General features: G+C 38.0%; 1 protein-coding gene across 1 annotated transcript in view; it reads left to right on the top strand.

The window, feature by feature from the left end:
* Positions 1 to 27462, top strand: part of tbkbp1 (TBK1 binding protein 1) — a 71414-nt gene that overhangs the window by 7742 nt on the left and 36210 nt on the right. The window lies entirely within an intron of this gene.

The raw sequence follows: 27462 nt of genomic DNA, 5'->3' as shown, positions 1-27462 counted from the left end.
TTTTCTCCATCCTTCTAATGTTTGACAGATCTCACAAAGCTGTCGGAGAATTCAGTAATGTTACCTTCTTCCTGCCTTTTGTTCACTCTCTCTCTCTCTCTCTCTCTCTCTCTCTCTCTCTCTCTCTCTCTCTCTCTCTCTCTCTCTCTCTCTCTCTCTCTCTCTCTCTCTCTCTCTCTTTTTTAAGTAGCCTGAGGTCCCTCAGTACAGAGCAGATGGTAAAATGTTCCTTTTGATCTTCTTTTCAGGTTTCAAGAGTTGTCTGGCTGTCACATGAATCACAAACATGCTCTGGTTGTTTGAAGACAGTCTGTTTATAAGTGCAGAGCATGAATTGGCAATAAGCAGTCAAATGCTTTTTATAGTTATTGGGGCTTCTCTTGCATCCTTGTCTGTGATGGTCTGGCACTGTGTGAATATAACCCATATCCAGACTAATAAACTGCTTGCAAGCGACAAAAGAAAAACACCAAATTTCAAACAAAATGTGTGTATGTGTTCCATATCTTGCAACAATCCAATTCTATATCTTTATCTATATGGATAGAGAGAGAGAGAGAGAGAGAGAGAGAGAGAGAGAGAGAGAGAGAGAGAGAGAGAGAGAGAGAGAGAGAGTTTGTGTGTGTGTGTGTGTGTGTTTATTTTCATGTTATGGCTAATAACTTGATTTATCAGTTTATACTATTTTGTTTAAATCCATTAAAAACTAAACTTTTCACAAATCAGCCGTTTTTTAATAATGTACAAAAGGAAAAATGTATATTACTAAAGAAATGTGCTAAAGATTACATTTAACAATGTTTCCAATATTTAGTAAGTGTAATAGTAAGTGTTCAATGAAAAGTAATTTAATTTAAAACTTTAAAACTTCATAAAAAAATCAATAAAAAACCTGTAAATGAGCATGCACAATTACATATCCAATATCGGCTAACACCGATATATTTAAAAACAAATCTCAATATTGGCTGATATGATGCCGACAGCTGAAAGTTAGTTATTGTTGCTCTTGAAAGTGACTTTAAAGTAACTTTACTATAAATAAACTTTTTTATATTGTGGATAATTATACAGTACCTGGGTTGGCTGAGAGACTAGGTTTCAAAAACTCTGAAAAACCCAGCAAAAGTATGTTTATTTATAGATATCATGGAGTTGCTTTATTGCTTTGTTACCCTCACACATGTTACTACAAATAACTATTTATCATATTTGTAGCTGGGCCAGAGAAAATGTTAATTGGCCAAGTAAAAAATCTCAACTGGCCCAATCAGGCCTGCAGGAAAATCCTTCTAGTCAAGAGTTAGGCTGTTTTATTTTTCTGCAGTTTGAAGCCTTTCTGCCAAAATTGATTGATTGCTGGATTGTCAAAGGCCCGGCTGCTTGGCAGGAAGCAGTTTTTTCTCATTTGTGAGTACTTCAACATATCAGAGTCAAGCACATGGAGCGATTTTTCAAAGGTGACATCTCCATTCTGCCCTCATCCTTATGCCGTTCCTGCGGTTTGAAATTCATCACCGTGTCACGCTAATGCTTTGTCCACACACTCTGAATGCGGGTCAATAGCAAGGTTACAGTCATCTGATTGAAGCCCAACCAAATGTTCCCCCACCATGCCTTTACTTTGTAGGTAGTAATTTATCACATAGGAACAGTAAAAAGGATATTCACAGTACTTTGGAATGAACTCTGGATGTGGTTGGGTGGACAGACAGGTGCCCTTTGCATTCTCTCTTTCAAAACGCTGACGCTCTTGCAGATATATTAACTCCCCCTCTCTTTCCATTTCATTCTCCTCGTTTTGTTATCTACCTACCCATTTTGTCTTCCTCTGATAGTCCTTGTTTTTTTGCGCTCTGTCATTTTCCCTCTCTATCCCCACAGTGCGTTTCCGTTTATCTTACATAACTGGAATCAGAGGTGATGACCTTCACACTCCTCTGTGCATTACAGTCACTCTCTGGGAATTGCTGGCCATAAGCAAGCCACGGGAACTGCTGTCTCCTGTTTGCATGCTCATTTTCAATCTGGCTTGGGATAGTCATTTATGAATGATATACCACAGATAAATACTAAATATTGATATGCAGAAAAAAATGACATGTTCATAATCAGAATTTTTTGGACTATTAGGTCTTAATGAATCCCTTTATACTTTCTCTGGTTTACGTTCAAATGGCTGTCTGGTTTAAACAGCTTAACAAAATGGCTGTCTTTGTTTTTGTTTGTTTTCAAAGAAGCCTTTTTTGCTCACCAAGGCTGCATTTATTTGACAGAAAAATATTACAATTTAAAATAACGGTTTTCTATTTTAATATATTTTTAAATGTAATTTGTTTCTGTGAAGCAAAGCTGAATTTACTCCAGTCTTCAGTGTCACATGATCTTGATTTGTTGCTCAAGAAATATTATTATTATTTCCAATTATGCTGCTTAATATTTTGTGGAAACAATTTTTTTTTTCAGGGTTCCTTGAAGAATAAAATGTTCAAAAGTACAGTATTTATTAGAATTTTTTTTTAAATGTAATGTTTTTTCCTTGCTGAATAAAAGTTTTAATTGCTTAAAAAATCGGCAACACTTCGGTACAATAAGGTTTCATTAGTTAACATTAGTTCATGTATGAACTAACCATGAGCAACACATTTGTTACTGTATTTGTTCTGTACTGTATCGTTGTTAACGTTAGTTAATAAAAAAAACAGCTATTCATGTTAGTTCACAGTGCATTAACTAATGTTAACAAGATTTTAATAAAGTATTAGTAAATGTTGAAATTAACATTAACAAAGAAAAATAAATGATTTATAAGTGCAGTTCATTTTTAGTTCATGTCAACTAATGAACCTTATTTTAAAGTGTTAAAAAAAAATCATACTGATTCCAAACTTTTGAATGGTAGTGTACGTGTACATAAACCAAAAGTTATACTGACAATAACCAACCAATAACCAAAAATATATACTTTAAATACATTATTCATGCAGCAAAAAGTCCCACAAAAATGGTGGATGTCACAAAACAGTGGTTTTTATGCTTTAACCTCTTAACCTGTGCGAGGACGCCGACGCACTCACTGTAAAAAAAAAAAAAACTAGGGATGCACGATATATCGGCAACATATCGTTATCGGCCGATAAATGATTATTTTTGATGTTATCGTTATCGGTCCAATAAGAAAATTTGACCGATATAGTCAAGCCGATAGATAATGTATTATTTCCTTCAGCTGAGACGAACGCGCTGTCTACCATGATGGGTTTGAATTGCTCTAAATATGTTTGGAATCATTTCGAAAAGGAAAATACAGTTATGTGCAACATGTGCAGCGCAAGTCTTCTATAATCTACATAAAATGATAATGAGAATAGAATAGGCTGTAAAAGAGCGTTGTGTTTCAGCGCGTTTGTTGAGGGAAGAGCGCGCCCACGGAGTTACACCTTCATGACGAGCACAGTCAAGTTCGCTTGTGCATTCACAGCCTTTTGTGCCATTGTAAGTTGTAATATTATATTTATTATTATTCTGTGTATGTAATATCATATAGGATGCGTTTGGTTGAGTTAATAAACGATGCAGTAAAGCACTTCATTGTACCGGTTAGCTTCAGCGTGCGCCCACGGAGTTACACCTTCATGACGAGCACAGTCAAGTTTGCTTGTGCATTCACAGCCTTTTGTGCCATTGTAAGTTGTAATATTATATTTATTATTTTGTGTATATAATCCCATATAGGATGCGTTTGGTTGAGTTAATTAACGATGCAGTAAAGCACTTCATTGTACCGGCGCGCGCATTTCAAACAGAAATGCACAGCATTAATAACTACTGGGACTGTCCTATACATAATACTGCAATGAGAATATTTCTGTTATAAAACGTAGTGAATTCTCTGGGTTTAGTTGTTTTTCAGCGCGCTGTTGTGGGAAGCGTCAACAACGCATTCTGACCACCAGCACAGTCAAGTTCGCTTGTGCATTCGCGTCATTTTAAGCATATGTAAGTCGTAATATTACGTTTTTGTAGTATAAACATCTGATTAAAGTCATATAGGATGTGTTTCGTTAAGTCAATAACCCGCAGTGCTTCACTGTACCGGTGATCATCTTACGTTTCAGCACGCTCTCAAACAGGGGAAGAGCATCCACAGGAGTTATAACCCTTCACCTATGCGTGATTTTGTGCTAATATAAGTTGTAATATTATATTTATTTTGTATAAATATCTGATTGTTCTCATATATGATGCGTTTAGTTGTTAATTAAACTTCTAAGCGCTTCAGTTTATGGTTGTTCGTTCATTCTCTCCAGCTTCAGCGCGCTCTCAAACAGCAACATTATTCCTAATAGACTAGACTAATATTACAGATGTTTACTATTACTGTAATATTAAACATATTTTTTTTTTCAAAAACACAGAAGCATTAATTTTTATAATTAGCACTTTTATTGTTCTCGTATCATTTCCATCAACAATATGGTTTGATTAAAACCATTTCTTTATCGTCTGTGCGGAGGTTATTTCATGCACTTGCATTCTGATTCTTTATTATGCAGCCTCAGTAATGCTGTTCAATTACTTGTTTGCATTATTTAGGTATATTATTTGTATTTTTTAGACAATATAATTTTTGGTAACATTTTACAAATAAGGTCTCATTTTATTAATGCATTAACTATCATGAACAAACAGAGAGCAATAACCTTTGTTTCTTTTAGTAATAAAATGTTTGTGTTTTGTAACAGTCCATTCACAGTTCATACCTAATGTTAAAAGACACAACTTTGGGTCTGAATATGTTGAGATTAACATGAACTAAAATTAATAAATCCTGTTGAAGTATTGTTCATTCATTGTTGGTTAACTAATACTAACAAAAATTAAACCTTATTGTAAAGTGTTAAAAAAAAAAATTTGGCCATAGGAGTGTAAAATTTATTTGAAAAGGTAAGGAATCTCACACTGGTTCAAATAGGCTACTGTAGTGTATAGGTTTGATTAATGTTGAAGTGTTTGGGACATGGCTTTTAATGGTGAGCCTTTTGTTTTTGTAATCAGACTCTCAGAGTTTATTAAAATTTGTATTTAGATTTATCGGCCAATATATCGGTTATCGGCTTTCAAATATTAAGAATTATCGGTTATCGGTATCGGCCAAAATGTTCATATCGGTGCATCCCTAAAAAAAACAATTAAAAAGTAAGTTACCTGGTTGCCTTACAATTTTGAGTTCATTGAAGTAAAAAAATGTAGTTAATACAACGAACATTTAAAGGGTTAGTTCACCCAAAAATGAAAATTCTGTCATTAATTACTCACCCTCACGTCGTTCGAGACCCGTAAGACCTCCGTTCATATTCGGAACACAAATGAAGATATTTTTGTTGAAAGCTGATGGCTGAGAAAGGCCTCCATTGGCATTCAGTACACTTATACTCCCAAGACGGATAAAAGGCACTCAAAACATCGTTACAAAGTCCATCTCACCACAGTGACTCTACAATAATCTTACGATGCGACGACAATAGTTTTTGTGCGCAAAAAAAATCAAAATAACACCTTTTTCCAACTTGTTACTGCCTTCCGTGTGTGCCTCCACGACGCATGCGCGAGAATATGACGCAGATCCGGCGTTCGGACAGATGACCCAGAAGTGATTTGTTTACAATCAGAGGAAGACGCGCGTATCTCAGCTGTTGGATTCTACATTGATCGTGCTTTAGGTCTCGGCGTAGTGCTCAAAATGGGGTTAGAGTGTGCATTTCATGGAATCCCGAGCCCCGGCGCTACGTCATATTCTCGCGCATGCGTCGTGGAGGCACACGCGGAAGGCAATAACAAGCTGGATAAAGGTGTTATTTTGATTTTTTTTTGCGCACAAAAACTATTGTCGTCGCATCGTAAGATTATTGTAGAGTCACTGTGGTGAGATGGACTTTGTAATGACATTTTAAGTGCCTTTTATCGGTCTTGGGAGTATAAGTGTACTGAATGCCAATGGAGGCCTAACTGAAGCCTTTCTCAGCCATCAGCTTTCAACAAAAATATCTTCATTTGTGTTCCGAATATGAACGGAGGTCTTACGGGTCTCGAACGACATAAGGGTGAGTAATTAATGACAGAATTTTCATTTTTGGGTGAACTAACCCTTTAAGAATCGACATCATCCTTTATTCAAATATTATTAAAGTGTAATTGTGTTTTATTTGTAATAATGCAGTGAAACATGCCAAATTGTGCTATTTTCAAGATTTATCACAACATTTTATTTAATTCATGTGGTTCAGATACAATAATATTTTGAGTTTCTATTTATTAAACCAATTTCCTTCATTGTATTAACTCAAATTTTCAATTTCATTGAACTCAAAATTTTAAGGCAACCAGGTTACTTACTTTTTTAAGTTAAACCAACAATATTTTTTTACAGTGCTGAAGCTTTCTTTGCTTAAATTAGCTCAAAATTACTGTCAGATGTAATGTAATTACCTCTAAGATCTAAGACTCAAGCTTCAATTTTTTAACTGTTTTATTTTCAAAGTCTTATAGTGACCGTAATTTGTTAATATGTGTCAGGAGTTATGAATATGAAAATCGTGTCGGTACCTTTTGATTGAAAGATGAGAGTCAGCCGCTCCTCCTCAGAAAAAAAAATCCTCTATGGCTATATAAATCTTTTTGTTTTATCATGCTAACAGTCCAAAAGTTTGTTAACAAGCTAACGCTTAGCATTCTAAAGCTGTCTCTGAGAAATTCATCCCATTTAAAATATTATTAAGTTTATATTATTAAATTACTTAATATTGTGAATTGAATAGTTCTCATGTTTGCTTTAACTTTAAAATTGTTTGTGGTTGTGTTTTAAAAGAGATTCAGTTTGACTAGTTGGCCATCTTGACCCATCCCAGGCCTTTATGTGTGCTTCTGTACTGCATTGCAGGAGGTATGGATTGTGTTGTCGCCTGCTTGCATGACCTTTAAAACGCATTCAGACATGTTTCTACCCAATGCTTTTAAGGTTCAACAGTCTCCCTGGAAGCAGTTGCTAAGTGTTACTGAGTTGCTTAGCATTGTTGCCCTTAATAATGCCATGTTGTGGTTGTGATGTCGTACATGCAAACCCAAGCTTTTGATTTTCCAATTATCAGCAAAGAACGCCTGGCTAATGGGTTGCTGTGTGAGAGTGATATTGTTCTGTGAAGTGATGGCTTCGGTAGCCCACACAAAGCACAAGGCCTTACTATGGAGGCGTAACGTAATATATCTATGTATCTATAAACGAGAAGGAGCGAGAAGAGCAGGTGGGGGGAAAGAGACAGGGGGAGGGTGGGTTTATGAGACACACATTAGGGTGATAAATGAATCTAGGGAGGAAGTAACAAGATAAGAGGAGAGAGAAAAGCGGCAGAAGTGAAATGAGGTGCAAGTACGAGTAAGAGAAACGCAGGATGACAGTGGCACCTCCTGTTTGCTAGACATCGCTCTGGAAATATTCTCATTGTGTTTCTCTCTCAAGGAAAACCAGGTTACCCACTTACATTGCTCTCAGTGCCGGACTGCTATAATTCCCCTAGGTGGCCCTAAAAATAACAGTCCACTTTTCCACAGCGTTTCCTCAGTCTTTTTCACTGCCCCTCTGGCAGTGCATATTGTTGACATAGATGCTATCGGGGGAATGAAGGATATTGCAACCACCAGCACATAGGATTGTCACTAATAAACTAGCAGACTTGTTGGCAACCTGGGCTCATTTGAAATACGTACCTTTGGCGACATTTCTGCAGAATGGTATTACAGTGTCCATTGAGTGGCATTAACCTCATGCAGTTTTATATGATGCAGATAAACCTGAATCTGGCAACATTTTATTGCGTTGATTGTTGTATCGTTGCAGTTAGGAAATGTAATGTCTGGCGACTGCCCCTGAAAGGTTATCGCATAAAAAACACTAAACCCTTCCCTACACCTAATCAATGGTGTTAAAAGGGTGGTAAAACACAAGTCTTGATTATGTTTGTGGGGTGCACTGTAACATGTGTTCATGCTTCGTTTAAAAAAAAAAAATAGCATTATTTTTCATATATTTTACCTTTATTCTACACTGCTCTGTCCCTCGTAAAAACAGTCTGATGGTTTCCGGAAGCCGGTCCCTCAAAAATACGCAATGGGCTCAGATTGGTTAGCTGGCCCAGTGTGTTGTGATTCGCTAACCGCCTAGTGCACGTTTTTCAGAAACGTCACGCCCCTTACTTTTACCGGTAGACTGTGCTTTGGTAGTATTAGAAACAGGGCTTAAAAATGGAAAAAAAATATCAATCGGTTCACTCCGAGCAGAATCGATATTATAGCGTTTCCGTTTTTGCGTTCCTCAATAAACATTACTGTTTCTGAAAACGGTTTGATTTGAAAAAATACCGGTTAATAACGTTATTTTAATTTAGCCTATACTTTAAACAAATATGTATAAATAGACTTATTTTTCACTCAATAATAATATAACGCATAGTAATTAAACTTGAATATTTATTTCATAACATTTTTAAAACCACAACAGAAATACATGCATTAATTACAAAGCATAAACAGCGGGACAAATATTGACCTGTTTTATTGGAGCGTTAGACAATCGAAAGTGGCCCTCTTATGCCTAATTCTTTTCAGAAGAGTGATAACATTCTTTGTACATAACTTTTTTTCAACACGACTTGTTTTAAAAATTGCATGAATAAAGAATAAATAAACTGGATAACCATTGCTCTTTGAATGCACCGTCAACTGGTAATTTCAAAGCAAACACTGCGCAACACGTCCTTGCATCACATAATCAAATTCAGTCAGCTAATAAAGCTTGATCATTTAATGCAATATAACATACCATTTAATACGAAGCATCAACCGTCTATATAGAAAACATTGAGCTGTATTGGCAATCTGAAAGACTATAGGACAAATGTTTGATAGATGCTATAGCCAACTTGGATAGGCTTAAACGGAATCCATAAACTAGCCTAAATCAGACTATTTGAGCTTAAAGTCCGTACTGCTTATTTAAACGTTCGAAAAGAATGTTCTCCAATACCTGCGCTTTCATTGATGACCTCAGCGGGGAAAGAAATGTACTTGAGGCATGTAAATGCGCGCTCATACTGACTTGTGTTACCGGAAGATTCATAGATGACATTTCACTCACGCTTGATCCGTCACATCACATGCTGAACTACTCTATTCATGATTGGGCACTGCCAAATTAAAATATTAAAAGAACGATAAAATAACGTTATTAACCGGTTAATGGTCATTTCAAATTAACGTTTCTGTTCAGAACGATTCAAATTGATTTTGATTTCGTTTTCGTTTTTGTTCCTCTTAAAATTTAGTTCGTTTCCGGTTTTCGTTTTCGTTCCTTGAACCGGTTCAGAGCCCTGATTAGCAACAATGGCGTCTATAAAACCATACCAATTTGAGCCCGAATCGGACCCAGAACATTTTAGTGAAGATTCTCGAGCAGAACCTGTTCAAGAATGGCTGTTAAACGACGTTTCAGAATGGTTTGCTTTTTGTTGTTGTTATTGTTGTTGTTTCATACTTTTTAGATACGTTGTAACGTTGTATGTAAGTTAAGTTTGTAACGTTAGGTGTTTGTCGGATAACGTTAAGTATGAATGAGCATTTTACAAACTGGTTTGTAGAGCCAAACAGCGTTGTCATTTGTCTATTTCCTTGCTACAACGTGCAATTAACAATACGAACTATTACAGGAAAACACATCGACGAAAAATAAATCATACTTACAGATTGTGGCCAGTAAACAGCTTCTGTTTTTAAGCTTTCAGGACAAGCCGTTGTACGAATCCTGCATTGAACTCGCGAAGATTGTGGAAGCTTTCCTCCGTAAAATGTGCAGCACAGAGAGCGAGATTTGGGTAATAATTATGAGGGACCGAGTTAAAAATAAATTTGAACCATTGATCCCTAACTCCCCCGTCCCTAGGAAGGCTGAACAAAGTGGACGTGCATGTTGCCGCGGCATTGCGGCAACAACACTCCAGTCTACTAACTATACCACGACAACTCTTCTCCACAGCAATACAAAATGGCATCGCCCCCCATTTAATATTCTCGGAGGAGTGGTTTATGTAAATATTGAGGTTGGTGATGTCAGCAACCCTGGAGGAATGTCTGTAGTCCCTACCGGCCGTTTGCTGTAGTCCTTAGAAATTGATTTCTTTAAAAGCAGATATCTCCCTTTGCTTTAAACTTTGATCGTTGTAACTTTGCAGATGTTGTTCATGCTCAAACAGCAACATTACACACTAGCTAATGTTAGAAAAGGGAAATCGTGTTTTACCACCCCTTTAACAAACGCAAACTTTGAGCTCTTTTATCCATGACTTTCACAGATTTCACGGGATCATACCCGATCGTTCTGCATCACAAGTGCAATGCTGTACCAGGTGAGCTACTAAAAAAGTTTACTACATCCCAAAAAAAAGCATACATGTGGAGCTGGTTATGAGATGAAGACATCAAAATAGTTAACAAACCATGCACTATGCCAATTTCGAAGTCATAACATGCAGTACCATTTTGCAAGGAATTGTGCAAAAATGTCCGATAAAGGTTTTGCAGATATTGGGTAGAGGAACATATTTACAGTTAGTCTAGGTTGGTGATTAGCTGCTAGCAGTTGGCCCATAAGGAAGTGGAAAGGAAGGGATGTCTCTAGATAATAGCCAAAAATACACAATGTATTGGCTATTGCCACAAATATACCCGTGCGACTTATGCCTGGTTTTGTAGCAAATATTTCATGCAATATTCTAACTCTGCACATGAGTTAAATTTGCAACTTTGGATGAAAAAATAGCTAGTGAAACATATTGTGACGTACACCCTAGTGTAACATATTATCGATAAAAATGTACAGTGGAGACTCGTATGCATCGATTGTTGATTAGATTTTGAGATGTGGCTATCGCGTTTAAAAATGGAGGCAGATGATTTTGAGCTTGCAGGGGTGGGTTTAAAAATTAAAGTGTTTAAACAGTCAAGTGATGCTGCATGCTTTTGTTTACTTCCTGAGGCTGTGCTGTCTTTCTGTGGCTCGCATTACATGCGCACACTATTTACAAACCCATCGTCCTGACACTAATCAAAAACACCTGCCTGTAATTTTCAAGCAATCCTGAAAACTTTAGTTGTGTTCGAAATCTTATACTGAGTGAGCAGGTACTACATTTGACAAAACTTGCGTTGCTTCACAATACAGTGTAAAAAGTTAGGAAACTCTGCAGAAGTACTGTAAAAAATTAAATTAAATAAAAAGTTGCTCCCACACACACCGACTGCTTATTCACTGTATCCCCCAGAGTTAGATAAGTCCATACATTCCATTCTCATGCATACCATGGGTGCAGCAGGCGCAATGATATTATGCAGCGCCTGAAAATAGTCCCCAGCACACTCTCTGTGAAAGCAGGTTGTCACATTGGTTATGTTGATGGGAGTTAGCCTATTTTCAGGCGCTGCGTAATATCATTGCGCCGCTGCACCATTGGTATGGCACAAAGTTACTTGATTACTACGCAGGAATGATAGTATAGTTCCTAGCCATATCGGTGTAGAAAATCTCAACTTTCCATTTTCCGTCGGCCTTAGTACACGATGTAACTATACACATCACAACATGTAAATAGGAAAATGTTGGTGTTATTTTGTCACTTAATGAGCAGTAGGCTAGCTGGAGCCGTTTACCTCCAGTCTTTGTGCTAAGCTAGGCTAGCGGTGGGTGCGTCAGACAGATTTATGGCATGCTCGGAGATGAGAATGGTATGTATGAACTTATCTAACTCTGGGGGATATGGTGAATAAGCTCCTTTAAAGGGGTCACGAACTGTTTTTTTGTCATTAGTTGTCTGAGGTTCGCGTGGTTTTTACATAAAAAAACATTATACTGAATAAGTAATAGGCTATTTTCTGCCTTGGTTTTGAGGCTCTCTGAAAAACGGGTTTTGATGGGCTTGCTGCACTGAAGACTTGGAAGTAAACGCCCACGGCTAGGATTGGATAAGATTTGCATATTTAATGAGCTTCAGCTCCCATCAGTACATGTGGGAATTGTTTTGAAAGCGTCTGGAGAAACGCAAAATGTCTTTATCAAACACAATGATTCATCTCTCATCCACCCGTGATTGATTGGAATGTTATTTCTGTATTACTTGGCCGGCCCGATCATCAGTGAATATAACCGCGAACCGTACACACACACGTGTGCGCCCATCTGAAAAACACATAGCCCCGGGACATTGGGCTTTGCCAGCACTGCCGTTACAAGTTCGAGTCTGATCACGAATGAACCAATAACCTCCAGCCTGTGACAACGTACTAAGGTATGTAATCAATAGATATCAAACGATCTGTAATGTGCAATACTAACACATATAAAAAAAACATGTTTTACTCACATAAGTGTGTTGCACCATTCCTGTCGGATCCAATATAGAAGGCACAGCATTGTGTTTTAATCTCAATATGTCTGCAAATCCAGTCTCGACCTCTATCTTGTTTACAATCAATTCTGCGGTGAAATGAAGCGAACAAATGCGCAATGTCTTACGCGTGTGAGCTGGACCCGTTTATCTCCACGAGTCGGTGGGCGGGCTTGAGGCAGTGCTTCTGCATCCTATTACGTCAATGGTCGACATATTCTGAGATCTCTCGTTTTCTGGGCCTGGTGTCTATAAAAGCTTTTCTTTGACTAACAAGGACGTTTTCAGCTCTGAAACTTAAAGGATATTCTTATGTCACGATGAACTTTTATATATCAAAGGCTCAAAGGAAAGTTGATTTCTCAATTCAAATTAAGTTAAAACTTTAAATTAAAGCTTTAAATTAAGTACAATCAACTTGGATGTTTAAGTAATTTCAACTTAAATTACATTACTTGAATGAGTTGAAAATGGCTTAACTTATTTTGATGAGTTAAAGCAATGAAATAAAAACATGTTGTCGTAACTTATTTATCATATAATTTTTTGCATTGTAGGACATCCGCTTTTTTGTCTAAAGTTTTATTAATTCTATGAATTCAGACACTGAATACTGTTTTTCACCTCTCTAGTACAGAAGTGGTGTGATTGATTAGGGATGGAGCTAAACTTGGCTGGACAGTGGACCGCAGGAGTATTTCTATATGGTAATCCCTATTTCAGATAATTCTGCCCCTAAATGGCACTTAAAAATTAATTAAAGTCAGCCAGCTTTTTTATTTGTTTGATTGTTTTGTGCTCTTTAAGTCTGAATATGTATGGGTCTCAGTCTGTTTATATTAATATAGCAAACATTTCGGTATAGAACAGCTTGAATTGCCAATGTGCTATTCTTCAATGTTCCTCAGATAAAATAATATCAGGTGTTGGCATATGCAGGCTACTATATATATCTATATCTATATGTGTTTATGAATGTGTGGGTGTTTGTTTGTTTGCATGCATGCATATGTGTGTGAATTGTCACGCTTTTTTATTTTTATTTTGGCGTTTTCTGTGCGTGGGAATCGGAGAGCTTCTGTAACATCATGATGCTGCCACTCACACTTCTCCAATCACTGCGTGAGTTTCATCTTCCTCACTCCTCATTTCTGATCTTCATGTTTCTTGGAGTGTTGCGCGATCAGCCATCCCCAGGCCCCCTCCTTCACATTCCTCCTTTTTCTCGGAGAAAAAAAATAATAATGACAGAGCAGATGCTGATCACCTCTTCTCTCCACATGCGTGCGTGTGACGTCAGCGCCCGCCTGCCAGCCTCTGAGGCATTCATTGCGATGTGTTCATCTCTGCAGGGTTCACTGGTGTGGGTGTGAGACTACAACATCCTCTTTGTAACACCCAGTTTAATCAGAGCCAATTGTTTATTTCTTTCCTCACTTCATCCTTCTTTTAATGTCTCTTCGTTTCTATATTGAAACCTGATCTCCAGTCTAAAGGTTTAGACATTCACTGGATGTGTCCTTGCCAAGGACAATTCAGAGCTTTCATTTTGGTAATGCAGTAATACATCAACACGTATAGCGGAAAAAACTGACACACACATATATGAAGAAAGTGCATTCTGCAAGTGCAAGCCAATGTTTTCCGATAATTCATTCCTCCGCTTAGCCCGCCTCTTTGCTGAAGTTGCTATGTGACGGAACAATGAACTCGAAAACCTAGTGAACAGCGCTTGGGGTGCTGACTTCTGTTATCGATTTTGTTTCATCACAGAATCGCTGCCAGGTGTGAAGAGGGGGCAGCTCATTTTATTTATGTGTCAGTACTGAATATATTACATTAGTTTTGAATAATGTACTCATGAGCTGCATGCATTCTTCTCTATCTATCTATCTATCTATCTATCTATCTATCTATCTATCTATCTATCTATCTATCTATCTATCTATCTATCTATCTATCTATCTATCTATCTATCTATCTATCTATCTATCTATCTATCTATCTATCTATCTATCTATCTATCTATCTATCTATCTATCTATCTATCTATCTATCTATCTATCTATCTATCTATCTATCTATCTATCTATCTATCTATCTATCTATCTATCTATCTATCTATCTATCTATCTATCTATCTATCTATCTATCTATCTATCTATCTATCTAGGCCATGGATAGAAACAACTTGCACATCTGAATTATAATTGTAAAATGAATTGAATTGAACTAATTTTTAACTATAAAAACAAAAACAAACTTCAAATTTTAGTGTGACAGCATTGTTTGAATTAAATTAAATTAAAATTAAAAATTGGGGGGGGGGGGGGGGGGGTCATTCATATTGTGAGTGTATAGCCTGACGTCGTCATACTCAGATTCTAGTCAGAATATGAGTCTGATACTGCTCCATTGGGCTGTGATTATGGGGCGTTAAACCGTACCAGGAAAGAAAATGCCTCTGCACTCAATTGGATAGACCTATAACCAATCAGAGCAACGGAGCGACTCATAGTTGTCAACAGAACTCAACTGCACACATGCTAGAAAGAAGTAGAAGAAGAAGATGAGTGTAAACAATTGGTGAAATCATTACAGTTTTTCTCAGTCGCTTTGGTACATTTCTCGAATCATCCTCAACATTTGCAAAACAGTTAGTGCATTTCTCAAAACATTTCGTACAAATAGCAAAACACCATGGATTACCTGCAAAAGCCTCTTGCTCAAAATCCTTAGTTCATCTCTCAAAAGTAAATATCTGTGTCAATGAACATGTCAGTGCCATCAGAATGACATGTCCTTGTGTCATTGTGTATGAATAAGACGGTCAAATTGCTTAGTCATATTGTCAATATAACTGTACTCTGGAGGAATGTTCTGATGTAAATATGGCTAAAGTTTTGATGACAATTATTGTAAATTGTAGGTTACACCTTAGTGTATGTGGGAGTTTGAATGCAAGAGACTGGACAAGAATCACATTTATGCTTTTACTGTTTGTACTGTAATTTGTTGACAGACCATGTCATTGCGATACAGAAAGGAAAAGACAGCACTGCATAGCACAAAGAAAAAAAACCCCAGAAGAACAAAAGTAGAAATGTGAACGTCTAACGGAAATGTATAGAAAAATGCTTGACATTTTATGACAACTTGTTCAACCATTTTGCATGTAAAGACTTATGCAATGAACTAATGCCTAAATGTTGTGGGGGGTAAGACTATTCAACAGAGACCCATTATAATACATTATGATCAACATGACATAAGCAACTGATAATGTAGGAAACAGCAGAGAATTGTACATAATCATTTGCATGGATGTACACAAGCATTTGCAACTTGTTCAAAGAAATGAGAAACTGCTTTTTTGATGTGCACAAGTGACACAATGATGTGAAGATTGAACAGGTAGCTTTGAGAATTTCAATTCTGATCTGAGAAATGTACCAAAGCGACTGAGAAAAACTGTAAATCAGATGTTTTAATCAATCGGTAAAAAATCGGTGTTGTAAAAAACAATTTAAGGATACACAGAGTACTTTACCAACACGATCATCATTTTTGAGAGAAATAGTAAAGGTGAACGGGAACGCATACGAACAAGTTCTCCATTTAGGATTAGAACGAATTCAACCCAAGCGCTCTTTGGTGACGTGGATGATTATGTTACTGTTGATCATCTGTCCATCATCGTATAAAGCCCGCCCTGACAATTTGATTGGTCCGAACAGCTCTGGTTCGAGCATAGTTGCTCCGCAACGGATCAAGTCCAGACCAAACTTCCCGACCTCAAATGTTGTGGGCGGGGCTAGGTTCAGCTGGCTTCCAGGCTAAGTGTATATGATTTTTCAAAAGCACTATTCTTGACTTTAGGGGTAAAACTTTTTTAACGAGGAGCAAATTACTGAGTGCATCATTAGTGGCTTATGTAAACTTTCGTCTTTAGAGGTTTTGCTGAGATGTGTTTGTACTTACATGGAAAGGAAGATAGAGGCTAACAGTTAAAGAAGAAAACCCTGCTGAGAAATATAGAATTGTTGGTCACCAGCATTATAAGGTATGGTGAAGAGCATGGGAAGAGGGAGTGCGGTTTTGCTTGAGAATAGCATGACTATGCTTGTCCATCAGCACTAAACCAGCTCTAACTAGCATAAACCAACATAAATTCCATGTTGGTCCAGGCTGGTTTATGCTGGTTAGAGCTGCTATAGTGTAGCATAAACCAGCCTGGACCAACATGGAATTCATGCTGGTTGTAGCACTTGGCTACTGTATTGACCATATTGATTGCAAAACGCCTCCTTTGGAGTGAAGATTGGGCTGGCACAAGTTGGCACGAGCAGCAACACAACTGAGTGGGTGTTGCAGAGGGACTGTGGTAGAAAGGTGAAGATGTTAGTGGACGAATGGACAGAGTGTGAGTGAAAACTAAACGCAAAAATGATGAGGAGCAGGATAGTTGGAAAGAAGAGCTGCAGTATTGTGAGCTGTGAATTTTAGCTTAATCTTTTTTCTCCCTCTCATCCATCTCCAGTTCCACCTACAGACGCAGCACCCACACCTGCGGTGCCTTACTTTCACTCTGCTCACCTTCCCATCCCGCTGCACTGAATCCATCACATATGCATTCGTTTGACAGCTAAAACCCAGTCAAATGGCCTCTTTGTTTACATACATGCTACATAGCATAATGTTTCAGCGTGAGACACACATATCCCATTGACTTCCACAAACCTCTTTAGTGCATTGTATGCTTCTACATGAGAATGCCGCATGGCTATGAACTACAAAAAGAGCACATTAGCCAGTTGTACATAACAGTTGTGACTGTTATAGAGTTGATATCTCCCTTACTCCCACTCCATGGTAAAAATACATATGTACATGCTCTGATTTGCCCACGAGGCTCAACCACAGTCCCTCTGCAACACCCACTCAGTTGTGTTGCTGCTCGTGCCAACTTGTGCCAGCGCTTCACTCCAAAGGAGGCGTTTTGCTATCAATATGGTCAATACAGTAACCCAGTGCATAGTGAGTTATTCGCAAGGGGTCTGTTTCTAACTTCGATTCAGTAAAAATGACATTAGTCAGAGAAATTTCTGACTGTCCAAAAAAGTTTTGCTTTCAGGTAAGCCTTTCTAAAGGCACTAAATTGCTAAAAACTGGGAGGAAAAGCAAAAATGTGACTAGTTATTTTCTAAGATTAAATTTCAAAATGTTACAAATGTAACTAATCAGGGCTCAACAAAACACAAAACACCATTTCTGTCACCTTAATGCACATTTTTACTCTGGAAAAAAATGTATCAAGCATTTACATTGAGGTGTCTTCAGCACATATTCAAAAATTGCATTAAAATACTTTAAACCCAGTTGGCTAGGCCACAGTTCCTCAAATCTTACCCTGGAGGTCCAATGCGCTGCAGAGTTTAGCTCCAACCCTAATCAAACTCACCTACCTGTAGTTTTCTAATGAACCTGAAGACATTGATTAGCATGTTCAGGTGTGTTTGATTAGGGTTGGAGCTAAACTCTGCAGCGCATTGGATCTCCAGGGTAAGATTTGAGGAACCCTGGGCTAGGCTATATGTTGTGTAAATACATAATTTGTATATTGAGCTTAAACAATAAAGATTACAGAAACCTGCTAAATTAAATGTTACCAAGGTAACGTTATCTAGCTGGCTAAAATAGATTAGGTTTTGTTGATGTATTAATGTTTTGTGATATGTTATTAATGATACAAATATAAATTAAGTTACATTATAGCTATGTAATATTTGTGTGTGTGTGTGTGTGTGTGTGTGTGTGTGTGTGTGTGTGTGTGTGTGTGTGTGTGTGTGTGTGTGTGTGTGTGTGTGTGTGTGTGTGTGTGTGTGTGTGTATATATATATATATATATATACACACTCACCTAAAGGATTATTAGGAACACCATACTAATACTGTGTTTGACCCCCTTTCGCCTTCAGAACTGCCTTAATTCTACGTGGCATTGATTCAACAAGGTGCTGAAAGCATTCTTTAGAAATGTTGGCCCATATTGATAGGATAGTATCTTGCAGTTGATGAAGATTTGTGAGATGCACATCCAGGGCATGAAGCTCCCGTTCCACCACATCCCAAAGATGCTCTATTGGGTTGAGATCTGGAGACTGTGGGGGCCATTTTAGTACAGTGAACTCATTGTCATGTTCAAGAAACCAATTTGAAATGATTCGAGCTTTGTGACATGGTGTATTATCCTGCTGGAAGTAGCCATCAGAGGATGGGTACATGGTGGTCATAAAGGGATGGACATGGTCAGAAACAATGCTCAGGTAGGCCGTGGCATTTAAACGATGCCCAATTGGCACTAAGGGGCCTAAAGTGTGCCAAGAAAACATCCCCCACACCATTACACCACCACCACCAGCCTGCACAGTGGTAACAAGGCATGATGGATCCATGTTCTCATTCTGTTAACGCCAAATTCTGACTCTACCATCTGAATATCTCAACAGAAATCGAGACTCATCAGACAGGGCAACATTTTTCCAGTCTTCAACTGTCCAATTTTGGTGAGCTTGTGCAAATTGTAGCCTCTTTTTCCTATTTGTAGTGGAGATGAGTGGTACCCGGTGGGGTCTTCTGCTGTTGTAGCCCATCCGCCTCAAGGTTGTGCGTGTTGTGGCTTCACAAATACTTTGCTGCATACCTCGGTTGTAACGAGTGGTTATTTCAGTCAAAGTTGCTCTTCTATCAGCTTGAATCAGTCGGCCCATTCTCCTCTGACCTCTAGCATCAACAAGGCATTTTCGCCCATATTTTTTTATTTGCGATTTATGAATACACAAATTTGTATAATGACACGGGTATTACACAGGTATTGCGACGTAAACATGAAATATGAGGACATTTCATATGTCCTCATATTTAAAATAGCTTTAAAAACGTAAAAATGCAGATTGTTTCCTGTGACGGGTAGGTTTAGGGTTAGGGGTAGAATGTATAGAATGTACAGTTTGTACAGTATAAAAACCATTTCGCCTATTGAATGTCCTCACTTGGATAGCAAAACAAACCTGTGTGTGTGTGTGTGTGTGTGAGAGAGAGAGAGAGAGAGAGAGAGAGAGAGAGAGAGAGAGAGAGAGAGAGAGAGAGAGAGAGAGAGAGAGAGAGAGAGAGAGAGAGAGAGAGAGAGAGAGAGAGAGAGAGAGAGAGAGAGAGAAGTGAAGATTCACCTGTAGAACAGCTGTGGTAATTTTTTTTATCACTGGCAATCACACTTCTGCAGCCCTGCTAATCGTCCGCCAAGTGAGGGGCAACAAAGCATGCCAGAAACGCACATAAACACCCCACTGAAATAACAGGTGTGTCTGTCTGTTTGTGTGTGTTTGTGTGCCATGATATGTGCGTTAGCAGCCAGATTCCCCGTGACAAAATGGGCTTGAGTCCGATACGACTGTGTCCTGCTGTCTGTAATTGCATGCGGCTTGTGGTAAATGTTTAGGATGACAGCCAATTTCATGTGCAAGTGTGACTGAAGGAAATTATGCAATAGCACTGTTTGCAGAAGAGAATTGGATGCTGGCATTCCTACATTTTGGATGGTTTGACAGATTATTAAATAATTCAAAGAGTGTATGTGCTGATCTATCTTGTACCGTAGCATCATTTCAAGAAAATGTTATGCCCACCACATTATTTAGATAAATGGTGTTCATTTCAATCTCATAATGATTTTAGTGACTTAACAATGAGCACATTTAAATGCTAAATAGTTGTTTTTGCGAACATGGCACATTTATTGAGGAAATGTACACATCTTAAGCCCAAAAATGATGTGCTCGCTTGCATATAAATTTGGGTATTAATTAATTGCCATTACGTCTCGGATTGCAATGCTTTAAAAAATAAAAATAAAAATAAGTAATTTAATAATGATGAGCTGCAAACGAGTTGCTGAAAAATTCTCTGCACAAATGTGTGTGTGTGTGTGTGAGCGAGAGAAAATGTGTGTGTGTCCATGTCTGTGCCAGTGCCATCTAGGCCCCAGGTAACAAATGACTTCCTGTGGTAATTGCTCTAATGAAGCAGGGAGGAGAGCTGTGGAATTCTTAATAGGTGTGCGCAGAGTGCAAGTGTTCACAAAATTAGGTGCAGGGGAGAGAAAGACAATAGGTGAGACGGAGTAAGATGGGAAGATGTCTGGTGAGCTAGCCATGGAAAGAGCGTCCCATTTGTCTGTTTCTCTTGTATCTTGCCAGGGTTTTGAGCCTTGACAAATTGTTAGATCCATGTTATAATCCATGCGCTTAAATTCATGTTTTCACTGAGACTGGGATGGCTGTATGCTTGTGCAAGAGCAGCACTCTTGTCAATAGGAAGCTGGAGTATTATGCACCTATTTGTTTTAGGGGGCGCACAACGCACTAGTTTGTCTTATGTAAGACAAATTAGTCCATCAATAGTGTTTGATCAGTGAGCAAGGAGACCCAAGGTAACTAATTATACTGTATGCAATCTGGATTACGTAATCGGATTCCAAAAAAAGTACTTGTAATTAGATTATATTACATTTTAAAATACTTGTAATCAGAGAAGTTACTTTTTTATTGATTACTTTATTCTCGCAATGGCAGAAATTGATTCATAATTCATTGATTCTCCTTACTATTTGTGTTCAGAAGGTCTTCCAGGTTTGTGGAATTGCATACAAAGACCAGACCTACACAGCATTTGATCAATGAAATTACAGAAATCATTATATTCTCAACATTGCATATCTAGGGCCAGATTTACTAACCGCTTGCGCCAGCACAAACCCTCTTTTGGCGTTAAACTACTGTCAGAATTTTGTCTGGCTATAACCAGACCAAGCTCAATTTAAGATTGTACATTGGTCTGTGGAGTCTGCTATGTATTTTCTACTATACAAGAGGCGTGATAAATGAGCATAAATTAAATGACTCTGTATGTAATTGGATAGTCCTTCAACCAATCGTGATCAACGGGCAACGACCCATCGCTTCTCTATCCGTCATTGTGTTAAACCCACCAATAGCGCGCAAGGTGGATAAGCCAGTCTGTGATAGGTTCCCACAAAAGTGTAACAGAAGCAGTAGAAATGAATGTACGGGTTTCCAGACTGAGTTGCAGGGCGAAATCAAATTGCCGGCAGATCAGTCTAGTCAGGATTTACAATGGACACGCAGTGAAAAATTAGCGCCGAAAAGACATGGATAGAGTTATTTTTTGTGGCTGACCTGCATATGCATTTGTAGGAGTTTTCCTTTCAGACGCAAAATTTATTGGAGGAGAGTGTTTAAATGAATCATGCAAGGTGATTTATTAAGGATTGCGCTAGTCAATTTACTGATATTTGGCCATTATTTACCGCCCAAAAAAAGCAGTCTTAAACCAGACGCTAATTTGCGCTGCTCTTGGTAGATTGCGTAGATCAGGGGTCTCCAAACTCGGTCCTGGAGGGCCACTGTTCTGCAGAGTTTAGCTCCAACCCCAGTTAAAACACTTGAACCAGCTAATCAGTGTCTTACTTGGGCCTAGTAAGACACTGATTAGCTTGTTCAGGTGTGTGTATTTGTGTGTGAGTTTGGAGACCCCTGGCATAGATTATTGAAATGATCCGGCTGCGTCTGTGTTCTTTAATTTGTATGTCGTCAGTAGATCAAGCGCAGAACTTTCCACTCCCATCGATGCTTTTTTGGAATTGCGCTCTCATTTGCATCGTATAGTAAATCTGGCCCCTAATCTCCTGACGAACACATTAATTATTATTTGAATTATCACTCAGTGTAACGGCAATCCACTGGAGGCAAGTTGTTGTGAACCCAAGTGCAGTTTATTTACAAGGTGATTAAAAGAATCCAATGATGACGCACCAACAGCGGTTTACAGGAAACAATACTCGACAAGGACACATGGCAAACATGTGGGTTCAAATACACAAAGACAAACAACTAAACAAGACACCTGTGAACAATCAGGACAATGAACCAATGACAGAACTGAACTAAGAACCCACTTGACTTAATCAACCAATGAGAACATAACACATGAGGACAAGGGAATCACATGACAATGATCACATGACAAACAGGAACACATAACAAAACCAGGAACAGGACAAGGAGCATAATACAAAGACATGAACACAAACAAAACCCAAAACACACTGCGACACTCAGCAAGTCATTTAACCACGTATTCCTGTCTTTGGAAGGCTTTTTTCTTTCAAACACATTGAAATTTACAAATTCACGTCATTTCTTATTTACATGCAATGCAAGGATTCCAACTTTTTTTTCTGATGTACCTCTTTGACCTAATATATTTACTTCAAGTACCCATTGAGATTTTAAGTTAATATTTCAATAATTTAAAGGTGCACTATGTAAAAATTTTCCAGTAAAATTTCCAAAAACCACTGGGCCAGTATTATATATTTTGTTCAGTTGAGTACTTACAATATCCTAAATGTTTCCAACTCTTTGTTAATCGTGGGAAATTGCTATTTTAACCAAGGAACCGGGATGTGTGAGGGAGTCGCCTGTCGATTGCATCATATCTGTGTTTCCCTCGGTTTCCGGTTTTATACTGCAGGAACGCTTTACTCTCACTGCAGTGTGAACAAGTGTCATAGCAGCCGCCAAGCAAACGTCATAACATAATTTTCAACATACTCAGCTGCGTTACCTCATACTCATGACCGGAAAACCGGAAGTGGCGTCGGCAACTGTGTCATAACAAAAGTCCTGCTGCTCTTCTCATTAACAAGCGCTCCAGAGGGCTTGCTCAGCTCCACAACACTCGGTCCTGCTCTGCTTCATACTACAGTAGCATTAATAATCACTATTTTCCATTGGCTGTGAGGTTAAGACCACATGTACCGAGAGTCTAGGCTCAAACGTGGCTTTATCAAAACTACGCCTTTGTTTTGAACAGGCGACCTCTAGCGGATGGAAAAGTTACATAGTGCACCTTTAATGACATATTTGCATTTTCATGGTGCAAACAGGTTCAAATAAACAAAAGATTTATTAATAAAACAAACTCAAGTAATCCACACGGTAAAAAGTCTTCGTAACAGACGAAACACAAACAATACCAGACACTGAGAGAAACAAACTAAAAGTCCATGAAAAGGAAAACAAAACAGGCAGTCTGTGTAGTATGTCTTACAAAAAATGTGTTTATTTGTGCGTTATTCTGAAACACGCAGCACATTAAATTAGATATTATAATAAAGAATTTCTTAATTGTAAAATAATTATTTTTATTTATATTCATTTTTTTATAGAAATATGTATTTTACTTAAGTACTATATATATACATTTATTTTTTATAAACCAAGCAAAATTGCAGCCGAACTTAACAGTCGGTGAATGCCATTTTTATTGTATGAAAAAAGCAACATTGACATTTTCATAACTTCTTAAATTCCAGAGGGAAATAATTTGCAACCCTATTGGATCGAACAAATTTATGCATGTGATTAGGTGATTTCTGACTGCTGTGTTTTAGCCAAACGTTTTTTACAACGATAATCATGCATTATTATCAGAGATATAAATATATGACACTTCATTATGTTTGAAATAACATATCACACGAGATAAGTACATTGTGCTACAACTCCTTATCAGCACCAGAAAAGCCCTGAGTGAGAACACACTTGTATTAATGTAGTGGGTTGCAATGTCTCTAAAGTGATATTCTTCCACCTACACACATTCACACCTTCATCAGAACAGCAATCTCACCCCCATGGTCATGCTGCTTAGCCATGCCTGAGCAAATGTATTTTTGTGAGTGGGTGTTTTTCTGGATTACCCTGAAGGATGGAGAGAAAGAGAGAGAGTAGAATCAAGAGAACACCCAGGAAGAGGTCCAAGGCTTCTTTGGTCGTTTTTAAACATTGGTATGCAAGTGATCAAAATTAGCTCACTAAGTAAAAAGCATCTGACTCATTTTGTGTGCAGTAAAATCTCCTCACACCTCCGTGCTGTATCAGATGGCCAACCTGATGCTGCATGCATATCCATATTATCTTACTAAACGGTTTACAGTGAAGATGTTACATTTTTTCCCTGCTTACGCCATGTTATCTGTGCATGTTTGTGTCCTGCCTTGTTGTTGAGGCAGTGCTGTCTGGTGTGAATGAGTGTTGTTGATGGCACTGGAGCGATTCATCATGGTGTAGACAGTGGGCTCTGGGGACTGAAGTGCATGAAGGCAACACACGGGAGAGCTACACCTCTACAAACATGGCTACCTTACATCATGCATTCAAGTCAAGCTCATGTCTTTGAGCAGTTACTACACTTCTGTTGTTTTATTTTGACACTGTATCGTGGTTTCAAAATCAAGAGAAATTCCTACCTGAGCCATCTTGGGCTTCCGACGCAAAAGCTGTTCCAAACTATTGGGATGCACAATATATTGGTACCATATTTGATATCTGCCAATATTATAATCAATAGTAAAATATATTATTATAAATTATATAAAACTACATTATATAAAACTGAAAACAACATATATTTTATCAGATATTAGATATTTCTTATTTTAAAGGGCACCTATCACACTTTTACATGCTGTTTGGACAATGTGTGTTGGCAGTGTGTGTGCACAACCACCCTATAATGGTAAAAATCCACTCACTCCTTTTTTTTTAATCCCCGTAAATCACAAGCAGTGTCTCAGAACAATCCAACGCTCTCCATTGACTTTGTATTGCGTGAGGCTGCCTCCTTGTCATTTATGACTTATAACAAAAAACAATCATGTCTAAAAATGTCTAAAAGATGATATGTGACAGGGTGTACAGCAAACAAGTTAAAAAACACATAAATACATTTTTATAAGCTGTCGACCCCCAAAAAATGAGCATTTAAGGAGACAAAAGTGGATACAGACAATAAAACGTGAAGCATCAGCTGGAAGAATGGGTAAATTTTGGGCTCCTGACAGTCAGTGTGCCTCATGCCTATGTGTGCAGCAAACATTTTGACACCGTTACGTCAAATATCCAAATGTCAGTTTTATATATTATATTTCCTGATTACGTTCCCCTCTAGTGGGTGTAGTTCTCAGTGTGATATAACATGTCGTGCTCTGTCTCAATTGTCTGTATCCACTTTTTTTGTCCTTAAACGCTCGTTTTTTGGGTCAACAGCTTGTAAAAAGTTCTGGGTTTTAGGTTCTGGGTTTTGTTTAGCTTGTTTGCTGTACACTTTGTCACATATCAGCTTTTAGACATTGTTCGGATTTTTTTGATAAAGAGGGGTTGCTTCACGCAATACAAAGTCAATGGAGAGTGTTGAATCATTAAGAATAAAAAGCATTCAAAAACATAAAAAAAAAAACATATTGATTCTAAAATGTTGTAGTGTATATTATAATGTTGTGGTGCCTAAATTCACTTCTAGAATTTAAAATGGTTGATTTTAGTTTCTATTTTAGTTTTTTATTTATATTGATGAAATCCATAGAATTATAATGTTAACTTAGACATTTATTGGATATCAGCCATATTATGAAAATAAATATCGACCTGAATTGTAATATTAGCGTGAAGCATTAGAAATGTATTTTGGAAATATACTTATATATTTATACCACTGTACATAATCAATACTGAAAGGTATGGATAAAAAATATTTCAGTTTAATAACTAGGCCAATTACAATTATAAGTATACATAATATTTGCATGAACTATGGCATAGACAGTAAAAAAATATGGACGATGCGATTTCATTGGCTTCCGCTGACAAGAGTTGAAGCCTCCGGAGGCCCGCACACGGCGGAGTCTGCGCAGTAGTGATCTCGGGACCGGAATTTGCACAGTAGAGAGCAGGAAGTAGACGCGCAATATCAAAAGCACGCCCACACTCTCGCAGATGTAGAACAATTCATGATGTTGGTGTGAAATAAACAGTTATGGAAATGTAGAAATTAAGGCTAAAGCTCCAATCTCCTCCCGAAAATCCCGAAAAAAGTCAGTTAGTGCCTCAGTGACAACTTCACTCAGAGAAGCTGTCAATCTCAGCTGTAAATCATGACGTCCTCCCCCCACCCCCCGTTTTTATACCATCAAATAACTAATTTAAAAAAAATAATTTAAAAAACGAACACTTGAAATGAAATCATAGTGATAAAACCTGCCTAAAATGACAGAAACCATCTTTAGGAAACAATTATTTGAAGTGCATTTGAATTGTTTATTTTGTTTCGCGTCCAATGTAATACATGGAGGGGCGGGGTTTATGAGCTATACTGGGACCAACCACCAGGGGGGCAATAGAGGCGCGGAGGCTTCAGTTTCTGAGAGGAGTGCTGCAGGCTTGGAACTATGTATTGCATTGTTAGCTTAGCAACACTATGTATTGCATTGTTAGCTTAGCAACATGCTAACAGCAAATGATTGCGGTGAGTCATGTCTCCTGTGTGGTTTGTGTGAGGAGCCCTATTTATATGCCGCACAGAGCGCTCCAAATCTGTCACTTAAGAGGTTTCATTTCAGTTAGGCTGCCTTAAAGACGACAGCTCATTAGGATTCGGAACACCCTACCAATAAAACATTTAAATGATAGCAGATTTTTGAAGTGCCTATTTTTCTCATCATCGCCATGCTGTATTTACCAAATTTGCTGACCCTGTAGAAGCTAGTAAGAAAGGCCAGTTATACATGTGATCTCAGTGGCTGTTGCTAGGCGGTGATGTCATCCTCTTATCAGCACAGCTTGTACTTGAATCAGGTCATGCCGTTTAGCTCTTTTAAGTATCTCTGGCCTTGTCTTCCTGAATAATTGACGATGTCTCATTGACTGTGGTCGGACCACATTGTCCCCCAAAAAAGGACCAAACATATCCAGATCCCAGAGAAGCTAAAGGGCATGTGGTTGAGAAAGAAAACAACCGTGGCCTTCAGTAAAGATGCTTTAGTTTGGTGCGGTTT

Source organism: Gobio gobio, assembly GCF_949357685.1.
Source record: "Gobio gobio genome assembly, chromosome: 20".
Taxonomy (NCBI): Eukaryota; Metazoa; Chordata; class Actinopteri; order Cypriniformes; family Gobionidae; genus Gobio; species Gobio gobio.
The sequence above is the reverse complement of the archived record's forward strand: the minus strand, read 5'-3'. Positions and strand labels throughout refer to the sequence as shown.